General features: G+C 43.6%; 1 protein-coding gene and 1 non-coding gene across 2 annotated transcripts in view; one reads left to right on the forward strand and one right to left on the reverse strand.

Annotated features, from left to right (window-relative positions):
• Window positions 1–21,413, reverse strand: part of CACNA2D3 (calcium voltage-gated channel auxiliary subunit alpha2delta 3) — an 864,587-nt gene that overhangs the window by 123,602 nt on the left and 719,572 nt on the right. The window lies entirely within an intron of this gene.
• On the forward strand, window positions 3,404–3,533 carry LOC128628051 (small nucleolar RNA SNORA38). The gene has a single exon (XR_008392385.1). It is a non-coding gene; the product is annotated as a small nucleolar RNA SNORA38 (small nucleolar RNA).

Raw genomic sequence — 21,413 nt, forward strand, 5'->3', positions numbered from 1 at the left:
AATCTAAGTGACAAAGAAATAGCCAAACTTTCAGATGCACAGTTCAAAACACTGGTGATCAGGATGCTCACAGAACTGACTGGGACTCAAATCGAGGGAGTGAACCAGAAGGAAGAAAATAATGGCCAAACAAAAAAATATGAAGAAACAAGAATTCAAAAAAATGAGAAGAGACTTAGGAACCTCCAGGACATTTTTAAACGCTCCAACATCCGAATTATAGGGGTGCCAGGAGGGGGAAAGGAACAGCCACCAGAGGAAAACTTATTTGAACAAATAATGAAGGAGAACTTCCCCAATCTGGCAAAGGAAATAGACTTCCAGGAAATCCAGGAAGCTCAGAGAGTACCAAAGAAGTTGGACCCAAGAAGGAACACACCAAGGCACATCATCATTACATTAGCCAAGATTAAAATGAAGGAGAGAATCCTAGAAGCAGCAAGAGATAAGGGGACAGTCACCTACAAAGGAATTCCCATCAGACTGTCAGCAGATTTCTCAAAAGAGACCCTACAGGCAAGAAGGGGCTGGAAAGAAGTATTCCAAGTCATGAAATCCAAAGACCTACAACCAAGATTACTCTATCCAGCAAAACTTTCATTTAGAATGGAAGGACAGATAAAGTACTTCTCAGATAAAATCAAGTTCAAGGAGTTCATCATCACCAAGCCCTTATTACACAAAATGTTAAAAGGACTTACCTAAGAAAAAGAAGATAAAAAAGATGAACAGTGAAAGGACAGCAAACTCACAGTTATTAACAACCACACCTAAAACAAAAGCAAACTAAAAAGGACAGCTAGATCAGGAGCAGAAACATAGAAACTAAGATCTCATGGAGGGTTAGCAACAGGGGAGCGGGAGGAGGAGAAGGGGGGAGAAGGTACAGAAAATAAGTAGCATAGACAGTAGGTAGAAAATAGATAGGGGACAAGAATAGTATGGGAAATATAGAATCTAAAGAACTTGAGACACATGGTCATAAACTAAAAGGGGGGAATCATGGGGGGGGGGGGGTGCAGGGTGGAGGGGAATGAAGGGAGGAGTAGAACAATTGTAATGGCATAATCAATAAAAAAATAAAAACTAAAATAAATAAATGTGTTTGCATAAGAAATGAGAAAAAAAAACCACAACGTGGGAAAGAGCTTGGAGAGTCTGAGAACTCCAAGACCATCAGCAAGGCTGAAGCGAGAGAGAAGCTGCACTGCCCTTGTCTTTGTAGACAATGACCAGGACCTAACACAGAGGTTTGGACAAAACCTCCTTTGGTGACAGCTGGTCACAAGCAGAACTGCCCTCTTGATGGTGAGTCAACAAGACCACTTGTCCCAATGTCTCCCCAGTGTCTCCATTTCAAATGACCACAGAAAGGACAGCAACAGAACCAGGCAAGCGAAGACCACATGCTGATGGGTGTGCTCAGGCAGCCAGGCAGCCTGCTAAGGCAAGTCCAGCATGCCATGGGGCCAGGTTCCCTCTGGCCATCTAGAGACCCATTTTTAAGTTCAACACCTGGGTGGCAGATGTGTCCAGCTACAGAAGACCTGGCCCAAGGCAGATCCTCCCAGAACAGCTGCACTTGAGGTGATTATAAGCAGTGAGGGAATGGGACGGTGGAAGCATTAACAAGAGGGGCAGACAGCACTTTGGAGTAATCGAGCACTTTTTTCTCCAACATCTTGGAATTTTAGGAGCTTGGAATATTTGGGAATCAGTTTTGGAGTGAAGGATACCAGTTTTGTCCTGTAAATTAATCAGGCAGATGTTGAGGATGGAAAAGCCATCTTCTGTCATTAAGTGACTGCTCCCAAACATGTGCTTGGCAACACCTGAGCCTCTCATCTGGGTTCCTGAACAGGCTTTCAGAGACTGCACTGGACAGGTCCCTGTGTGTGTTCAGGGTGGGCTGTCGGGGCAGGTCAGGTGCTTCCTTTTCTAATTGGGCAGGGAAGTTCAAATCTTTTGCTTGAGGCCCACACCCTCTCTGTAGGCAGAAGCTTCAGTGGTGAGCCAGGCTGCCTGGTCTCTATGGTCCTTGATTCAGACTTTCATCCTTTCCACAAAGGTTCCTGGGTACCCAGAAGATTCTCAATGAAAACTGAACCAATGAATGAACAAGCAAAGGCCCTGCACTCCAGGCACTAGGCTGTTAATCAGTCGCCTCTCAGGCTTTCCAAGGGATAACAATTTGAAACACAATTGTTACCAACTGTTCTACCCAGATTTTACTGGCACCCCTGGCTCATCTCCACTCCCTCAGCTCTAGCATTGCATGCTCAGGGCCTCAGGGAAGGGAGGGAACAGAGGAACTCAGAGAACAAAGGAGGGAATTCTGTATTTTTAAGTCTCAAAAGCTGAGGACCTCCCAGGAATCTTAGGACTGGAGGGATGACTGAGGACCTGGGTCAGTTCTTACCCACTTCACTCTAAAAAGTGAAGACCAGCCCCCCTAAAAAGACTGCACAGGAAAGATGGTCTGATCGGAAAAAGAAGAGAATCCAGGAAAGCCAAGGTGATGCCTGGCTGAGGGTTAGACCCGCAAGTGTCCACCTTCCTGCTGCTACCCTGGGTTTAAAGCCCTGGCCACAGTGTTTGGGTGTGGGGAGGGTACTCCCAGAGCAGAGGGGAACACCCCAATACACACTCCTCTCCCTGGCAGGCCTGAGAAGCTGCAGGACACTGGAGCTTGGCCCCCTCCAACCCTGTTGGTGCTGGGACCGACAGACTGGTGGAGGCCTGGGACAGACAGAAACCCAGTGAAGGCTCCATGAAGTCTTGTCAGAGTGAGGCCCAAGGATGGCCAACTGACCTATGCACAAGGACTGGTGACAGAGGACCAGAGTGGACTGGGTGACTCAGAAAATCCCTGCATGATTCCAAGATCAAATTCCTGCTCCCACCCTTCAGTCTCAGGTAGGCCCTGGGCAAGGAAGGGAGATACACCAGGTTCACTGAATGTTTTCTCCCACCAGGACAACTGAGGCCTATGAGAGAAATTAATTTTAGTTCAAATAGAGCTTCATTGATCACCCAGTTGAAATATGTGGACTGAGGTCAGTAGCCCTTTCTTACTTGTGACCCAAACAAAAATGGGCAACTTCAGGGATCCAATCAGAGCCACGTCCTAGGCCTTTCCCACATCCACCCAGGGCCAATCCTGGGACAGAGCCCAGGCCATGGGCACCGAGCCTGTCAACCTCTTTTCACGGCGACTCAGTCAGCTGGTGGAGCCCTGTCCGAAACGGCCACCCGGGCAGGTCCCCAAGGCTGCCTTGTAGGACCCAGCAGCTTTCTCCATAGGCGAGGGGGGCAATGAATTCATCTTCATCATCAACTCCTCCCCTGCTTGGTGGAAACCAGACCTTTTAACATGTACAAAAGTCTTCAAATGGAAAAGATTTCCTCTTACGAAGGCATGTCTATGGTTCCCTGTCTTTGGACACATAAGAATTGGAGGCGCAGAAGTGTGGACTGGAGAGGTCTGGGGCCAGCTTGCTCCCTGCAGGCTCAAGATCAACCATCCCATGTAGAGAAAAAAAAAGGAAAGGAAAAAAAAGGGGGGGGAAGGAAAGGGAAGGGAAGGGAAGGGAAGGAGGAAGGGGAAGGGAAGGGAAGGGAGGGGAGGGGAAGAGAGGGGAGGGGAGGGGAAGGGAAGGGAAGGGAAGGGAAGGGAAGGGAAGGGAAGGGAAGGGAAGGGAAGGGAAGGGAAGGGAAGGGAAGGGAAGGGAAGATTATGGCGCCTTCTGAAGGCCCCACTGTGACAACCAGTCCCTCCTCTTTCCCTGTGTCACGGGCCATCTGCCTGCCCTGTGCTGCAGCTCAGTGGCACTCCGTGACGCGGGCCCAATCCTGTCTGTGCTAGGGTGGGGGATTCCACGAGTCCCGCCTCTACAGGTGAGAAGTCTCAGCAGTGTTATAAGGTCCCACAATTTTAGTAGTTTTTTAGTTGCTATCTGTGTGTTTCCTTGTACTCATGCACAGATTGAGAAAAAAATGTCAAGTGAACCTGGGTCCAAGTCCTGCCTGTCTCATACACTGGCCCTGTGCCCAGCCAGTTTCCTTGTCGGTGCCGCAGGGCAGGGGGCATGCACACCTCAGAGGAGTGTGGTGAGACAAATGAGCTAATGCATGTCAGGAGCCTAGCACAGTGTCAAGCATGTAGTGAACAGTCAATAAATGTCACATGTATACACACACAGGAACAGCTATGGACATTAAATACATGCTTTGAATATAATAGATATCCTGTTTTTTTCCCTGTAGCCTGAGTCTCCACAGTTTTTCCAAGACGGATACACTATGTCACTCACCAATCTGTCTCCTAAGATGCTGAGGTCCCTCCATTAGAGGGACCAGATTAATTTCATTTGCTGGCCTGGACTCCTTATAGATTCCATGTTACATGCAGGAACACTGGGCTTCAAACCACTGTGGAATCTTTCATCTTTTTCTTGCTAAAAGCTAAGCAAGTTAGAACTGGTGCAATCTCAACTACCCAGAACATTCCCAACTCTGCCAAGAGTTTATAAATCTGAACACTTGGTAAAACCCTCACAGGTAGAGATTATTGTCACCTCTGTTTTACAGCTGAGGACACAGAGGTTTCCGAGTGGCCAAGCTGGAACACTCATGATAGAAATTTCCAATTTGGAAGCCGGGAAGCACTCTGCAGGAACCAGCTCTTTCCAGCTTCTGTGAACTGATCAGTTTCCAGGAGGCCATAAAGAACTCTTAGGATGCCCATGGTACTTTTCAAAGACTCCAGGCCTTTATGCTTGCTACCTGTCTCTGAAGGATGAAGACAGGGGAAGAGGGTCCTTGGAAACAAGGCAGTGGCCCAAAGAAAGCCTGTGCCCATGGCAGGCCCTGCAGAGCACAGACCACATCCTTTGTCTCTAAGGAGGCAGCTGACTCCCAGAAGTCAGGGCCCTGAGCATGGGTCCTAATCCCAGGGCCCAGCCGGGCTGCAGAGTTGGTTCTAACCACAGGGGACATACTCAGGCACTTAGGGCCAGGCATCCAATTAGCATTATATCCCACTGAAGCTGTCAGCAATCTTGGGGACAAAGAAGATGTTCTCTCCCTTTTAAAGATAAGATGCAGGCAGTTAAATGACCTCACTAAGGCCACACAGCTGCGAAGACTTGATGGACCTGGGATTTGAGCCCACAGCCTGCTCAGAAGTCTGCTGTCCATTTTCCTGTGGTTCTCAGTGGGGCTGCACCACCCCCTAGGGGGCTGTTTTGGAAGTTTGTAGTTTGTCACAGTAACTGGAAGGCCTGTGACTCACAGGATGGCCCCCAACGAAGATACTTCCAGCGCTCTGCCTGTATGGATGTGCTGAGAAAGCATGATCCATGTCTAGGCCTCTGTTTCCATCAAACTATAAAGTATGTCTTGTACATGGAATTTTCAGGAAATGTAACTACAGTCCTGTGAAACGCAGAGATGAGTACATTTTGTTTGGCCTGCACCTTGACTCTTTCAGAAGAACCTCTCACCAGGGAGGCCTGGTGTCCAACCAGCAGCCCCCACATTCATGGAGATTCTGTGCAAGTGTCTGGCTACTGCCTTCTGTCTCCTCCTGTAGTTGTGCCTGAGCATTCACACACTAAAAGATGCATTATTCTATTATAAACTCCTCTCATTTTATTTCTTGCTATTGCACTTAGAGCAGTCTATACACATTATTTTATTTTTTCTTGGCAGCCGTGTAGAGAAACAGGTTATATTTTCCATGGATTTCATTTTGGGATAGTGAAGGGGGTATTACAAACTATTATAAATAGGGGGCCTTGAGTGGGATGGGAATGAGAACTGTCCTGGCTCCAGCTTCCCTGCTGCCACTGAGTCTAATGATTGTTCCCCCTTTTCTCCAACACTTCCCCCCCACTTCCCACCCCCAATTTCGTCTGTGGCTCCCCTGCTCTCATCTTGCCTTGAAAGCATAGATTTGGCTGGGCCAAACCTCACATGTGGCCAGGGCTTCCTCTGTGCTTCCCTTCCCGTTTATTTTGGCTTCGATCAAGGTGCAAGATATTGGTATCTGAGGCTCAGCTCAACTGATGGATTTCCCATCTCAGAGGCAAGCAGTAAGGGAGCAGTGCCCTCTGCACCTGAAGAATTGAGAATCGAGGTCCTTGATAAGGGAACGCTCCTCTGGGGCTGCTCTGCTAGAGCTTGGAGCTGGGCAGGTCAGCCCACTGTCCACTGTTGGTGCGTTTTCTCTTACCAACTAGCGTTATCTTTGAATTCCAGGCAAACTGTGAAAGGGAACAGACCCCTGTGAACTGCCTTTCCTTGCACAAAGCATCTTAATTATAATTATTTTCAGCACTTATGTCACTGCTATGGGAGATGAAGAGAGGGAAGGGGGGAATACCCTGCCATTTCACAGCATACACTGGTTCCCCAGAATAAGGAGGGGGGTTGCAGAGAGTCAAAGAGCCAGGAACAGAGCCCCCAGTCGATTAAAGGGGCCTTTGTAGTGGCTGCATCTGTACATTAAAATAAATCTCTCCTAGCACTAAAATAACATCTACATTCATTTGGGCCAGTGCCACATTCAGCATTTAAGAAATTTGACAAAACGTTGCTTGAGCATGTTGAAGCTTGCCAGCTTACAACAAAACAAGAAAGCTACCTCGGCCGCATGGAAATACTTCTCCTGGTTCCCTTCTTCTACTTATGACTCCCATGTTCCGGCTGCACTTAAAAGAAAAAGACTGCCCTTTTTTCAGGTGCCAACCACTTAACGTGGCCCTGAAATGGGCAGCAAATTGCCGCTGGTGGTGGTAAACTTCAAGAGGAATCTTTTTCTTTTCCCCTAAAGGAAACTACTGGAGACTCTGCGTGCCTGATAAAGCCTTTAATAGCTAGAGAAACATTATTTGGGGTGGCCCTCAGGTAGACTAGACATGAATAATGCCTCGTAAAAATAATTACTTCTACCCAGAGCACAGTATACCAGATGAGTTCGGCGGGGCCTTGTTTCCAAAAGAATTTGAGGCAAAAGAAACCTTCCATCTAAGCTCCAACAGAATGTACCTCTCTGTAGGAGAGACGATGTCACTCCTGGGAAGTGTGCTCTTCCAAAATCAGTTTTGAATTTTTCTGAGACCCTAACCCACAACCCAGGATGATTTTGCAGCCTGGTTTTTGATGCTTTATGACACAATTAGGCCTGAAATAACTAACCAATCCACTTGTTGAGAATGTGGCCAATGGACTGCAACCCAGTGCAGTCCCCTTGGCTGTGGTGTGGATGGGTCAATTTGCACAAGTTTGAAGTTGGAATGCTGGAGTGGACCATTGAACCCGGCCTACTTATCGCACAAATGAGTAACCAGAAGTTCAAAGAAGTTAGCAGCTTGACTGAGATGATTCAGAGATGACCTAGACTAAATCTAACTCTAGCTGGGCTGTAATAACAGAGAGCTGTTTCTTTTGCCAGCTGTCCATGCATGCTTTTTTTAGGGGGTAGCAGAACACCCCCCCTTACCCACACCTACCCAAGCATGGCCAGGGAAAGTCACCCCAAGAACTTTGAACAGAAACTTCCAGAATAAAGAAGATTTTTTTCTATTGAGTTTTCCAGGCTGGTCAGATGAGTGCTGGAGACACTGTATGAAGAGGGTCAGCTTAAGAGTAAGGTCCACACAAAGACAAGTAAAACAAGACTAAGAACCCTGGTGACTTCACCTGAACCCTGGACCTAACTGTACCTGAAGCTTTGGACATTTTAGTTACAGAACAATGAATTTCCACCCAGTCACGTAAATAATGAAACTTTCTTTAATTGGCCTATTTTACTTAAGTCACATGGAGTTTGTTTTTTGTTGCTTGCAATGGATAGCATCCTGGTAAGTGCAACTGTGGTCTAGGTTGGCAACTCCTTCTAACAGGAGTTGGGCGACTTGGCTTCATGTACGAAGACTAATGATATAAGCAACACCATGCACACATTTAGTATAACACCTGATGTCAGCCTGGAGGGCAAACCTTGGGCATACATGCTGACCTTCCTGACGTCATGTTAAGCAACGCTAAGGAAACCTGGCATTCCTTCCTAGGGAGTTTGACCATCCATCCAGTGCAGCTCCCCAGGCAACCATGGCCCCCACTGAGTGCCAGGTTAGCCTGGCCATGCTGGTGCTCATGGTAGGAGATTTACAAAAAACATGGTACCTTTATCCAGACCAGTTGAACACACATAGGCCCTTTAACTGCTCTCAGGAACTGTATTATGGATAATGAAGAAGGTGAACACATGTCCCCATGAAGGGCCTGGTTGCTAACTTTTCATGAGTTATTTTTATTTCTTACCATTAATAATTATGAAGAATTTTTCAGTTTTTACTAGGACAGGGTGTGAGTTGATACAGTGAGAGAACTCCTTAGCTTTATGGACTCTTGGGAGGTCATCTGGAGTGGACCTTAGGTGTTCACCATAGCTAAACTTTCCCATGTAAAAAGTTTCCTATCCCGCCTCCTCACCAAGACCATCAGGGCAAATGGAGGTGGAAGTGGGGCAAAGAGAATGCCATTGAGCTCATAGAAAGTTCCAGGGTATTGATGAGTGATATTCAATTGGACATCACCACCTCCTCCTTAGGAGACCTGTCTTGCCTTGTAGAAGAGAAGCTAGGACTGCATTTCCCAGAATCTTCCCCCCAATGTATGGTTCTAGATTAGAGTTTGCCAAATAAGATAGCCAGTGTTAAACTGGCAGCAAAGAGACAGAGGCCATGCTGCTCTGAAGGCAGCTGCAGGCAGATGTATTGGCAGATGTGAAGTCTCAAGCAGCTTTCCAGCAAGTTTTTGAGAACCATCTGCATTGATGCTTCCCAACCCACATTCTCCACACTTCAGTGATTATAAAAGTTTATTCTTTCCTGTATTCAAACCCTTAATATTTAAGATACCTAGAGTAGCTTCTGTTCCTAGGACCAAGTTCTGAGGGTAGGACCTCCTGTTTTCATGGAATACAGCCAGAGCAAATGCTCCCTTTGTATAATGGCAGTAGTTCTTTCCCCAGAGACCCTGGCTACTGGAGGATACCAGGCACTCAGGATGCTGTGGATCCATGCTGCTATCCCATCAATACTATAGCCTCTTGCAGGTCTTTGGCAATATGGCCCAGTGACTCCTGCAAAGTCATACTCTGCATTGGTAGTCCAGCCTAACTCTAGGACTCCTTTCCTTTCTCTCTATCTGGCAAGTCCTAGCTACAGTCTTATGTATTTCTTGTTTTCTGTGTGTTTTATGTCTATCTTAGCACTTCTTAACATATTACTCCATCTTTTTTCTGTTCCTCAATCTATTGAAAAACTCAAGAGGCAGCATAGAGAAATGGTGGGCTCAGAATTAGAATTAAGGCTTAACCTCCCTCTGCTTGATCATAAAAGCTTAGTGATAAAGTTAGATCTAGCACAACGCCTGGCATGTAGTGAGAGCTAAGTAATTATTAACTTTCATATTATAATATTCCCCTAGGACAGACAATTACTCTCCTTACAGAATTCTAGAAAGGATTAATGATGAGTCTCCTGCTAGCCAGATCCACAAAGTCCCCTTTCAGCTATCACATCCCTCTCTCTTCCCCCTCTCTCTTTCTCCAAATGCTCCTATAACAAAACATTAAAATCCCCCTTTGAATGGTTGCTGCATAGAGCAGGCAAGAGCAAAAAGCTGCTGATTTCATCGTCTTAAATGTGCTGTGATCGTGGGCAGATTAATTTTTCACAATGCTTAATTATTTTTATCAACAAAATATTAAAATCACAGCTAAAGATCAATCACACTCAAGCTCTGTGACTTAAGAGTAATCTCATTTTGGAACTAAATTGTCCCAGGTATTTTTTGGTAAATTGCCTCTTCTTCCAAAGTTGCATTTCTTACCTTTTATCTCTTCCTTTATTTCAAGTATTTAATAAAGGATTGGATTATTTTCATTCACTAGACAAGAGAGCAAAGCAACCTATTTTTTCAGTGTTGGGCAGAATGCTTTGCTCCTCCTGGGTTTGGAGCTGACTCCATCAAATTTCATAGCCACTGTCATTATTTATATTCTGGAACAAGGATTTATGCAAGTGAACCTGCCTTTCTTCTTTGTTAAATCAAACTTCTAATTTTTTCTTATCCACTGGAAGGGTTGTTTCTTGGAAGCTTCATCTTCTTTCCTGCTGTTAGTAGTCTCTCAGATTGCCTCTGTCTTCCATGTATTTCCCACATCTACACCTCTCTTCATTCATCAGACACCAACGGAGCATCTTTTGTTCTGGGGGATACAGTGAAAGATATGATGGGGATAGTCCATGTGTTGTCAGGGCTTAAAATTTCTCCAAGTAGATAGATATCACACAACCAGTGACTACTTTGAGTGCTTTGAGAGATATGCGCAGGAGAACATGGGAGTTTAAAAAGGGGCACCCAACCAAGTGTTGGGGGGTGGTCATAGAAAAAAATGATATTTTAAGATAAGACCCCTAGGTGGAAGTCTGAAGAACTGAGAAGCTCTCAGTACATATACATCAATGTGTGTTGCTTTTACTTGTTCAGTAGCAGCCACTTCTATGGATGACACCTTAGAATGAAGGGAATGCAATAATGAGGCAGGACACAGCTGGAAATAGCTGGGCTAATGGGAGTGGTGAAGGACTTCTGTGAAGAGAAGGAGCTGGAACAGTGGATAAAGCCCCTCCCTCATTCCAGCAAGGAGGACCACACACCACCCAAAAAGACCCCCTGGCCCTCCTCCCCACTGATGCACTGCCCACTAATGGCCCAGGGGGACTCACCTCTACAAGAGACAACCCTAAGCAACCCTGGTCCTTGTCTGATTCCCCAAATTCTCATAACAACATATAGGGATGCTGAATGACTTGGGAAAGAAAAGGGTAGCTGTAGACATCTAATACAGTAGTGCTGGGGAAGGGAGTGACTAAACTAGACAAGCTTAAGATTCCATTGGGCTGGGCTAAGAGTTGGAGACATTCAAGTTTAGAAATGTTAAATGGCTTGCCCCAGGTCACAGTGCTAATAAATGGGAGAGCCTGGAATGAACTCCAGGCATCTTCAAAGACTCTCTCTCTATCACTTATCCCTTAAGGCACTGTCCATGCTCTGTTGATATTCACAGGCTCCCTGGAGAGGGATACATTGTTGAACTGGGTGCAGGACAGTGAGGCCAAATAAAAGATGACAACTGGGGACAACTAGCCCCACATGGCTGCTTTCAAGCCCAACATGCTACAGAATAATGCTTATATAGCCAGATCCCCTACCAATTCTACTCCCTGCCGGGGTTGACTGGAAAGTTCAGACTAGCAGCTACCCACACATATGTTCTTTTGCACATGTCACAAATATCTATATATTCCTGAAAAATGCTAATGTCCAGATGAGGTAGGGGTGAGGGGACAAACTGCAAAAATGAAAACTTGCACACTCTATGATGAGACTCCTCAGTCTCCCTTCTCCTACCCAGACCGCAGATGCTGACAACTGGGCTTATGTACTCCAAGTAATCTTAAGAACTGTCAACATTTTACATGCCACCTCCCCCCAAATTGGCTGGGTCCATGAATTCACCCCACTGTAGAGCCCATTTGTAGGGAAATTTTAAATCAGCACTTCAGTGCCTCACTCTTAAGTAAGAACTAAGGTTACACATATTTGTGGAGAGCCTTTAACATGACAAAGAGGGACAAAAATTCGTATAAAGATAAATGAGCTGGAGTTATCAGCACAGACAGCAGGGAAAAAACAGTCAATATATTCAGAGAGATCAAAGAAGCTACCATGTCCTTGGAGCAAGAACAAGCTGCTCTAAAAAAGAACTTTTGGAAACTTAAAAGAAGAGAGTCAAAACAAACAAATAACTTTAAGAGTAGAAACAGTTAGAAAAAGAAAACTTCCCAAAAAATAAAACAGAAAGACTTGGGGAAATGACGTAAAGAAATTTCCTAGAACTAAAGGACATGCATTTCTAAATCAAAGGAGATTGCATGACATCCAGCAAAATAACAAAGGGGACCCATGATATCAGAGAATTTCAGGAAATTCAGGTGAGGAGTCCATTCTGAAAGCTTCTGGGATGAAGGTTGGGAAAAACCTAGTCATATCAAAGAATCTCATATCGGACTTTTTAACAATAACACTGGAATCCAAAAGAAAAGGAGTACTACCTTCACAATTCTGAGACAATAATCTCCAGCCCAGAATTCTATACCCAGCCACATGACTATCATGTATAGGAATGGAATTAAGACATTCTCAAAGCTACAAGAACAGAAAAGATTTTACCTCTCTTTCTTAGAAAGCCATGGGAGAATGTTTGTGAACAGAACAAGGAATTAGGTCAGGGAGAAGAAACGTAGGGTCTAGGGGAAAGAGAGCTACAACTGAGGAAAGAGGGGGTGAAGGGAAGTCTCAGGAGCCCAGCTGCCCAGATGGACAGTTTGACAGAGGGTACAGAGAACAAGGTCTCTCCAAAGAATGATGAAACAGACAGAAATATTGAATAGTTAGAAAACAGTAACAACAGGCACTTGAGATATTTGATGAAACACATGGGGGAAAACCAGTGGTGGGGAGAAGAAAAACTAAGCAAATAAAAGGACATGGGGGTTTTTAATTCCAGAGAAAAATATTAAAAAGAAAACACAGTAGACCCTGCTGGTGTGGATTAGTGGATTGAGTGCCAGCTTGCGAACCAAAGAGTCGCTGGTTCAATTCCCAGTCAGGGTACATGCCTGGGTTGTGGGCCAGGTCCCCAGTAGGGGGTGCATGAGAGGCAACCACATATTGATGTTTCTCTCTCTTTTTTCCTCCCTTCCTCTCTCTCTAAAAATAAATAAATAAAATCTTAAAAAGAAGAAAATACAATAGAACTCTATTTAACATAGTAAAGAATATACATAAATGGTCCAAATAACATAGCCACTGTCTAATTAATCAAAAACTATAAAATAAGCATATATTGGGTTGGCCAAAAACCTCATTTGCTTTTTCCCATAAGATGGCTCTGGTAGTGCTTAGTTGTCTTTAACTTCATTCATGACAATTTTGTTAGATTGTATTGTGACAGCTGTCATCAGCATGCATTTTAAAAAAACTATCCAAATTGGTGAATTTTTGTGTAGCCATTTTAATATTGAAGATGGAAGAAATCACACAACATTTTTGTCACATTATGCTTTATTGTCTCAATAAAGGTATAAATGCAACTGAAACACAAAGATTTGTGCAGTGTATAGAGAAGGTGCTATGAGTGGTTTGCTAAGTTTTGTGCTGGAGATTTCTCACTGGACAATGCTCCATGATTGGGTAGAGCAGTTGAAGTTAATAGCAATCAAATCAAAACATTAATTAAGATCGACATTATACTACACAGGAGATAGCCAACATACTCAAAATATCCAAATCAATAAAGTTACTGGTAAAAATAAAAAATGTATTCTTTATTTTTTTATGGAAAAAAATTAAATGAATTTTTTGGCCAATTCAATAGCTCTATTGGTGCAATAGGGAGAAGGCAAGAAAGCTTGGTGTAAAAAGTCCAAAGCACCCACATGTTAAAGGAAGTAATAAGTAATGTCTAAAAACAAATAAAACCTTGTAATCTCAGTTTGCTCACAAGAAACAGAGGTGCTAAGAATGGTGAAAACAGTTACCTATAGGGAGTGGAACTAGGGTTTGGAAGTGAAGGGGGTGTTTTAGGTCAAGGGCTGCTATTCGCCTTTGCAAGCATTTTAAGTGCTGTTCAATTAAAAAAAACAGTGTAACTATTTATTTTTAAAAAATATGTCATTTATTTACTTTCAGAGAGAGGACAGGGGAGGGAGAAAAAGAGGGAGAAAAACACTGATGTGTGAGAGAAACATTGATCGGTTGCCTCTTGCCTGTCCGTAACCAGGGACCTGACCCACAACCCAGGCATGTGCCCTGACTGAGGACTGAACTGGTGACCTTTCAGTCCACATGCTTGTCCTCAATTCACTGAGCCATACCAGCCAGGGCAAGTGCTATTTAATTTTTAAAAAGTGTGTTCATATATTACTTTGCTATAAAACCAAGTGAATTATAAATAAAAAAGTGAAAAATTAAGGGAAACAAATAATCAGCAGATTTTAGCTCTTATTACCAGATTCTGGCCCAAACCCATTCCATTCCTTGTCTATTTTTCTCTGTACCCAGATCAGAAGGCATGTGCACCTGGAAGGTACAGCCTGTCTGGGAAGTGGATGGGAGAACTGAGGGAGAAGCCAGTTTCTGCTCCTTTACGCAGGGTCTGAATCTTTGAGCTCTGTCTGACTCTACTTAGCCTGTCTCTGTCCAGAAGGTAAACCTCAGACATGCGATGACCTTAGGACCCACATCACAGGTATTGGGCAACCTCAGTGGTCTGATATGGGCAACACACTTGTGCAGAGATGCATTCACATGTCACTGCAAGCTGTCACAGAAGTCTTTCTGTAGATGCTCTGGGATGCCATGGCCAAGGTACCAGTGATTGCCAGGCTCGTGCTAACAATCATGTAGTAAATCCTATTTGAAGTTTGGACATGACTGAGGACGTATTTTTGCAATAAGGAAACTGATCGCACAAATGCCACCTGTGATCTTCTCAGGGTGGAACAGAACTTCAGTAAATTAAGCAGAATTGCTGAAAGACAGCTGTCTTTGCCATTCCACCAGGCTGAGGTTATCCCATTGTGAGTAGTTTCCATTGCTACTACAGCCCAGACAGGTGCAGACCGAGCCACAGAACTGCGTGCATGGCCTTGAAGCCGCTGGGTTCCAGGGACACTCACCTCAGCTCTTGGCTTAGTGCCCTTTCCTCTAGAGGTTAAAGGAATTCATTTGAAACTGCATAGTTAGAATTCTACCAAGATTCCACTAGCAGGAAGAAATTCTTATCTTAATAAAACTTAATCTTGTGATGTCCCACAAACCATTAAATATTATGGGTTATCTTCTCTTGTCACCAAAGACAACAAAAACAATATGGGGTGTTGTTTGGGGAGCAAAGATGCACATTGAAAACCCCCAGTGCCATCAAGACTTTATCTACTGCTTACCCACATAATCCCAGCATTATAAAATTGATGAACAATGAATGGAGGGGGAAAAAACAACAGACAAAAATAGAGTCTTAAAACTCTATCTGTGTGCCAATAAGTAGTTTGAAAATAGTGTCTGTCAGGATCCATATGTTTTCTGCATGTGTAAGAATACTCTTACACAGGGGTCTTACTTCATAACTGAGATTCTTTTTCATTTAATTCAGTCATATTAGATTATGGGGCTGATTATGATCATATCCACAAATCAGTATTTTAACAGAGTTTCCATGGAAACCTTATATGCCCCTGTTTTTTAACTTTTTGGACAAGGCTTTGCCTGTTTAACAACTTGAACTAGTTTGACGAGGACAACATGTTTTGTTTAAGTTACATTAACTGGGGCCAATATTTCCTAATTGCATTACCAGGAGAAACATTCACAGCATTACTCGTACCATGGAAAACCTCCCCTAGCCCAGCGTTTGATTCGCTTTAATCACTGGAGAACAGGAAACATACCAGGATTGCCTTGTCTTATCAAGTTTTAAATGTGTTAACTGGTTTTAAATCTATGAAATAATCTCCCTTATTAAATGACAAAGTTAGTCTTGTTAAGAGGATCGGCATTTATGGCTACATCCATTTATTTCTTAAAATGCAAAAACATTCCTTTGGCTTTCTGCTACAGAGGTGAACTCATTGTGCATAAAGCCATATCCATTTTTGCACATGGGCTTCAAAAATAAATATTCCTCCACCGAAAACATACCCCCACCAAAAAATGGTGAAAAAATGTATCAAGCACAATAATATCAAACAGAAAATAAATGCAAAATTGACATCCACAGAACATTCTTATTTATCATTCATTTAATAAAGCCACTTTTTAAAAATTCATGCCCACACAGCCAGAGATGTTTACTTCCAGCAATCCACAATTTGGGGGTAGCTTGTAGCAAAGTTTTGGAAAATGCTGCACTTAAAAAATGGTGGTGGGGGGTGTGTTTGGGGGTGCTTTAGGGAAGTCAGAGTTCACCCTGACAGCATATAAAATATATGGCCCAAAGCTCTATAAGATGTCTGAGTTTGAAATGCTGGTGGACCTTAATAAAATGTCAGTGAGGAATAGTTTAATTTTACAGCATTAAGCACCAAGGCAGTAATTTGAGTGGGGCGAGTTATATTTTAATACATCAAAGTATACTACACTACAGGGAAGCGGAATATATTTTTAAGAGACATACATTCCCTACTTGAAATTACTTGACTTAGACACTTCCCTTTTTGAAGGAGGATAAGTAAAACACAGTCTCCCCTGTGCTACCTGTCTTACTTTTTAAACTGTGACTATATCTCAGGAGTTAGCTGACCTGTTTCCAAACCAATGTCTTTCATTTGGGGCATGGAGTTATGGATAGAGACTGGAAACCCATGTGATGAGCATGTGCTTCTCTTCTGGCCACAGAAGTCCAGCTGTCCAGTGGGATGGCCTGGGAGGGGGAGGCTTCATCTTGACCCTCCGCTGCCCTCTTTTTGAGCTGCTTTTTATCTGCTGAGACCCAAGTCCTGGCATCCTCTCTTCTGAATCACAACCTAGAATTTCCGTGTGAAGGGAGCTGCCATGCCATCTCTATTTCTTCTGGGGCATGCTCTGGCTTGCGTCTGAGGTCTAAACACTCATCCAGGAAGAAGGGCAGGAGCAGGTCCGCACAATGCCACACCTCTTCTGCTACCAGTCCCAAGATCAAAGGGAGCTCTTCCTTCCTGCCCAGCTATGAAGAGAGGGTGGGCCTTTGGGGGAGGCTTCTGAACAGGGAGCAGCCATGACCAATGTGCCCAAGATCTGACTGACAGAGCCATTCTGGGGACAGACCAGATGAGAGCTAACTCCATGCACAAAGTCTGGCCCCAGAACCCTTTCCCCCATCTGTAGCCACAGCAGACAGGCTGCAGGTTCTCCTCTGTTCTAGGTGGCCCTTGGCATGGAGAAGCAATGAGCAATGAAGACCTATGAGGACAGAGATGTCATGGGAGAAGGTGAGAAAGTCATTTCTACCAAGTCTGTTTGTCTGGGCTCAGTTTCTTTCAAGGTTCTTCCTTTGCTTTCCCCTGACAAAGGGAAAGGGGTTGGGAGGAATAAAATGAGATAAAAGAACACAGGAGTTAGAAGGCTTTGAAATCAGATGGATAAGGGTTCAAGTCCCCACCCTGCTACTTGACAAACTGATCTCTGGCTAATGATTCATTCTTACCAAATGTCAGGTTTTTTCTTCAGTAAGATGTAGAAAATTACAGTTCCTCTCCTGGAATGGTGGAGAAATTCATGATTGTCTCCAGGTAAAGCACCCTGGGCCTAAGATTTTCTAAGTGTCTATGAGTTTTAGATGTTTTGATTTAGCCCTGAAAATTTAGAAACTACTGCATCAAGCAATCATATTTCTAGACAGAGGAACTAAACTAGACAACTTCTAGACAGAGTTGCTAATAAACAATGCCTGGTCACCCCAAATGTGACAGATGCACGGAGAAATAAGTGGGGAATTAGAGTCACAGTTTCCTCTTGGTCCCAGTTTACTGTCCAACATCTGTTACCCTTTCAGTCGACTTCTGAGTGGGACACTTCAGCTTCTTAGGCCAATGGGAGAGTTTTGGGGAGAAAACCTACCTGAGGCTCACAGCTGACCCATCACTCCCAGCAATAACAGGAAGCTCTACCTGGCGATCACCCCTGTGCCAAATTCAGAAACAAGAAATGCCTGTGCCATCCTCCAACTTTTCTGGGATCACATTTCTAGTATAAGCGATTGGTTTCCTATACAAATAAACAGGTCACAATTTAACTCCTTTTCAACATGCCCTAAAATTTTGTTTTTCACTTTTGAAATCCATTTCAAAAAATAAAGGCAACTTATTTCTATCACAGTAGAAAAACTACCATCTTCATGAGGACAAGGAAAAAACACCAATTTTATATCAAGATATAGATGTTGGGGGTGGTAGGGTGGGGCCTTGTCGGAAGCTTCCTAGAGCATGATACAAATTCTCCCCACAGCAAAATGGTACTTGGCTTTGCATTCCAGACTTAGTCAAATTTGCAAACAACAAGATCTACTTCAAGAACAGCAACTATGATTACACTGTTGTCTGCCTGAGCACTAGCCTGGGAAGGATTCTGTGGCCATGTGGGGCTCCCTGGGGCTGCTGGGTGGGGCCACTGGGGCCCACAACGCAGGTGGTGCCCAGGCACTTAATTCCTACCTCTGGTCTTCTGGGTGTCATGTCCGCACTAACACGTCTGAACACTTAGGAAGTAGGAAGGAAAGTTCTGTTCTAGTGACATAGTCTCAAGGCCCCAGCAGAGCTGGCTCTTTTCCAATGGCACCAGACCCAGGCACCAGACCCAGGCACCTGTGTGGAGAGGTTAACAACTCATTCTGCTGCTCCTCAGGCACACATGGAAAGGATTCTCTCACAACTGCAAACTGGAAGTAAAAGCTCAGGATTTGATAAACATGTACTGAGGTTTTGTAACGCTTGCAAAATTGCAGTCCTCATTACGTCTGTATGGAGGACAGCAAGATGGACCTCTCTAGTTATGGAGAGACTGTGGAGCTGCCCAAGGGTGTCACCTGTGAAGTGACAGCACCTGCCAAAGCACATCACAGGGTACACTGCAGGGCTCTAATCCTGACCCCAACACTAGACAGCAGTATTCTTGCAGAAGTGTGTATGTGTGTGTATGTGTATGTGTATGTGAGAGAGACAGAGAGAGAGAGAGAGACAGAGAGAGAGAGAGGAAGGAAGGGAGAGAAAGAGAGAGAAATAAGAGCATTTTTCATTATTAATAATATACAGTTCTAGTGGAAGATGAGGGTGAGGGACTCATCAACCAGCTCCCTCACCTCTTGTCCAGCATCTCCTCACCAGAGCTCTCCCTCACCCATTGTATTAGTCATACTGGACTCCCAGGAGCTTCTAGGGCACTGTGCCATCCCTCTGGCCTCTCAGACTTACACATACCACATCTTTACCTAGAATGGCCCCTGTCCCTTCCCCTCCCTGCAGTAAATTCTAGTCCATTTTTCCATTGCAGCCTGGTTATAATGTTGGCAGAGACGGCTGCCCCAACCTCCCAAGTCAGTTGCCCTGATGGTATTCCTTACAGAACTATGGACCTCCTCTTCCTAGCACCCTCATAGCTTGAGTTTTTCTTATATTTATGAGGTTGTATCATAAATGTCTGTCTCCTTGCTAAATTGTAGAGACCATTTGGATTGTAGGTCCATTTATTTTGCTGACTTATTTTCATGCCTATAATATCCCCAAACAAAGAGCTTAACAGTTAAGAAACATTCAGTAGGTTAATAAAGAAATAACCATTAACCTATTAATGAGGCTAACCTACTAGCCTCATTAATAAAGAAATAACACACAATGAAATCTATGGGAGACTTTCAGAGGACATGAGGTGAAATTGGGGTCCCCTCTAGTGGGAGAATGAGAACCCCTCTAATATACCCTATTTTTATATAAGGGTGTTCGCTCCCTTCAGAAGACCTTTAAAATACCAACAAGTAGAGAAATGCCATTTTCTAAGAAGTCAACACCTGCACTGTCCATTCTCAGGAATGTCTCATGAGATCTAACCATCTTAGCTCTTCACCACCCACAGCATTAGCACACAGCTGCCTCTCCAAATGTCTTCATGGTAAGAGCAACTCGGAGCCATGGATGAAACATATAAACATCAGCTGTAGTGGTGGAGAGCAGTACACTGAGTTTATTTTCCCCTTGGCCCTCATTAGAATCACAAATGAAATGTTGACAACACATGAAGGAGCCTGCTTGTTGAACACAAATGTTTCCACTCCTATCAACCTCGAAACCCTGATAGTCACGCTTCATGATGAAAGCTAAACAGCCCCGGGGAGATGACTACATGCTTTCTCTAATTACACAAGGATGGGGAAAAGGGCCTCCTACCAAGGAGTCACTGACTAAAGGAAAGTTCAGTAGGCACATCTTTAAAAATAACAGTACAAGCACATAGAAGGTGGTTTAATATGGGATTCTTGGTTTAAATGAAATGATGAGAACATTACTATTGCCCCAAAATGGGCAGCTGCCCTTCTAACCTAGGATGGAGGCTGCATCAAAGTCAGTGTGGGACCTTTATTTTGCTAACAAAAGTTCCACATGACGGCTCAGTCACATGAAAACAAGAGCCAACTTTCTTTTGTTTGTAAAACTATTTTGATGACAAGCAGAGATACATAAAGCACAAATTCACTTAGATTGCAGCCTATTCTAGGCAAACACATATTCACATGCATATACACAAAAAGATGGTGAACTCTCTTACACAAGCAAAATATTCCTTTGCATTTAACTAGCTTGTTTTGGTTATAAACAGATCAGTGCAAATAGAATACAGTCTAAGAGCCTAGCTGATACATGTCATACCAACACAATAATAGAGAATAGACCAGCTATTGTATGTTGCTATGTGCAGAGGCATTATTTTTGCTAAGATTCTTGCATAAAAATATTGTTTAGCCCTCCCTGCTAATCTGAGAGCTTTACCAGTCTTCCTTTGTACAGATGATTAAACCGAAGATCAGAGAGCTTAAGTAATTTATTCAAAGTCACACAGCCAGTAAATGTTGAAGGCAGCATTTGAACCTAGATGGTTTCACTTCAGATTTCATGCTTTTATATCAGAGACACTGCTCTGAAATGAAATAGTGGGACAGATGAAGGCTGGAATAACAAAAAGGATTCCTAAAGTTCAGGATCTATACTTGGTGGGTTAGGAAGTCAGTCCTGATTGTGATAATTGTATTTTTCAGAACATTTTAAAGCTCGATGTATCAAAGAAATAACATAGAGCAAACTTTAAAGAGAAAAGGGCAAAGCACAGACTTATTATTGGATCACAACATACATACTCCAAGCTATAACTTGAAAATATGAAAAACACATTGTCATTTATTTCAGAAACTGAACTATCATGTTATAATAAAAGTACAAAAGCAAATAAAGATTCACCAAGAAGAACTGCACAAAACATTCATTTTATATATAACATGAGTAAACAATCAAACATGAATTTGACTCCAATTTATATTTTGGGGCAGGGACAAAAGTAGTGAAAAGATCTAAGTAAAATGAGTCAGTGTGAGGCCTTGGCCAGGCTTCCTAAGCTGCCATGTTTCTTGATCCTTTTGCTTCTTTCATTAACTTAATATCAACCAGCATCTGTCTGTGTTTACTCCACCAGCTGCATGAGCTCACTAATTACCTTTAATCATACTTATCTGAATGCATCTTTATCTTCGCACA

The sequence above is a fragment of the Artibeus jamaicensis genome, unplaced genomic scaffold (genome assembly GCF_021234435.1).
Source record: "Artibeus jamaicensis isolate MK-2021 breed Jamaican fruit bat unplaced genomic scaffold, CSHL_Jam_final contig_519, whole genome shotgun sequence".
Classification (NCBI taxonomy): Eukaryota; Metazoa; Chordata; class Mammalia; order Chiroptera; family Phyllostomidae; genus Artibeus; species Artibeus jamaicensis.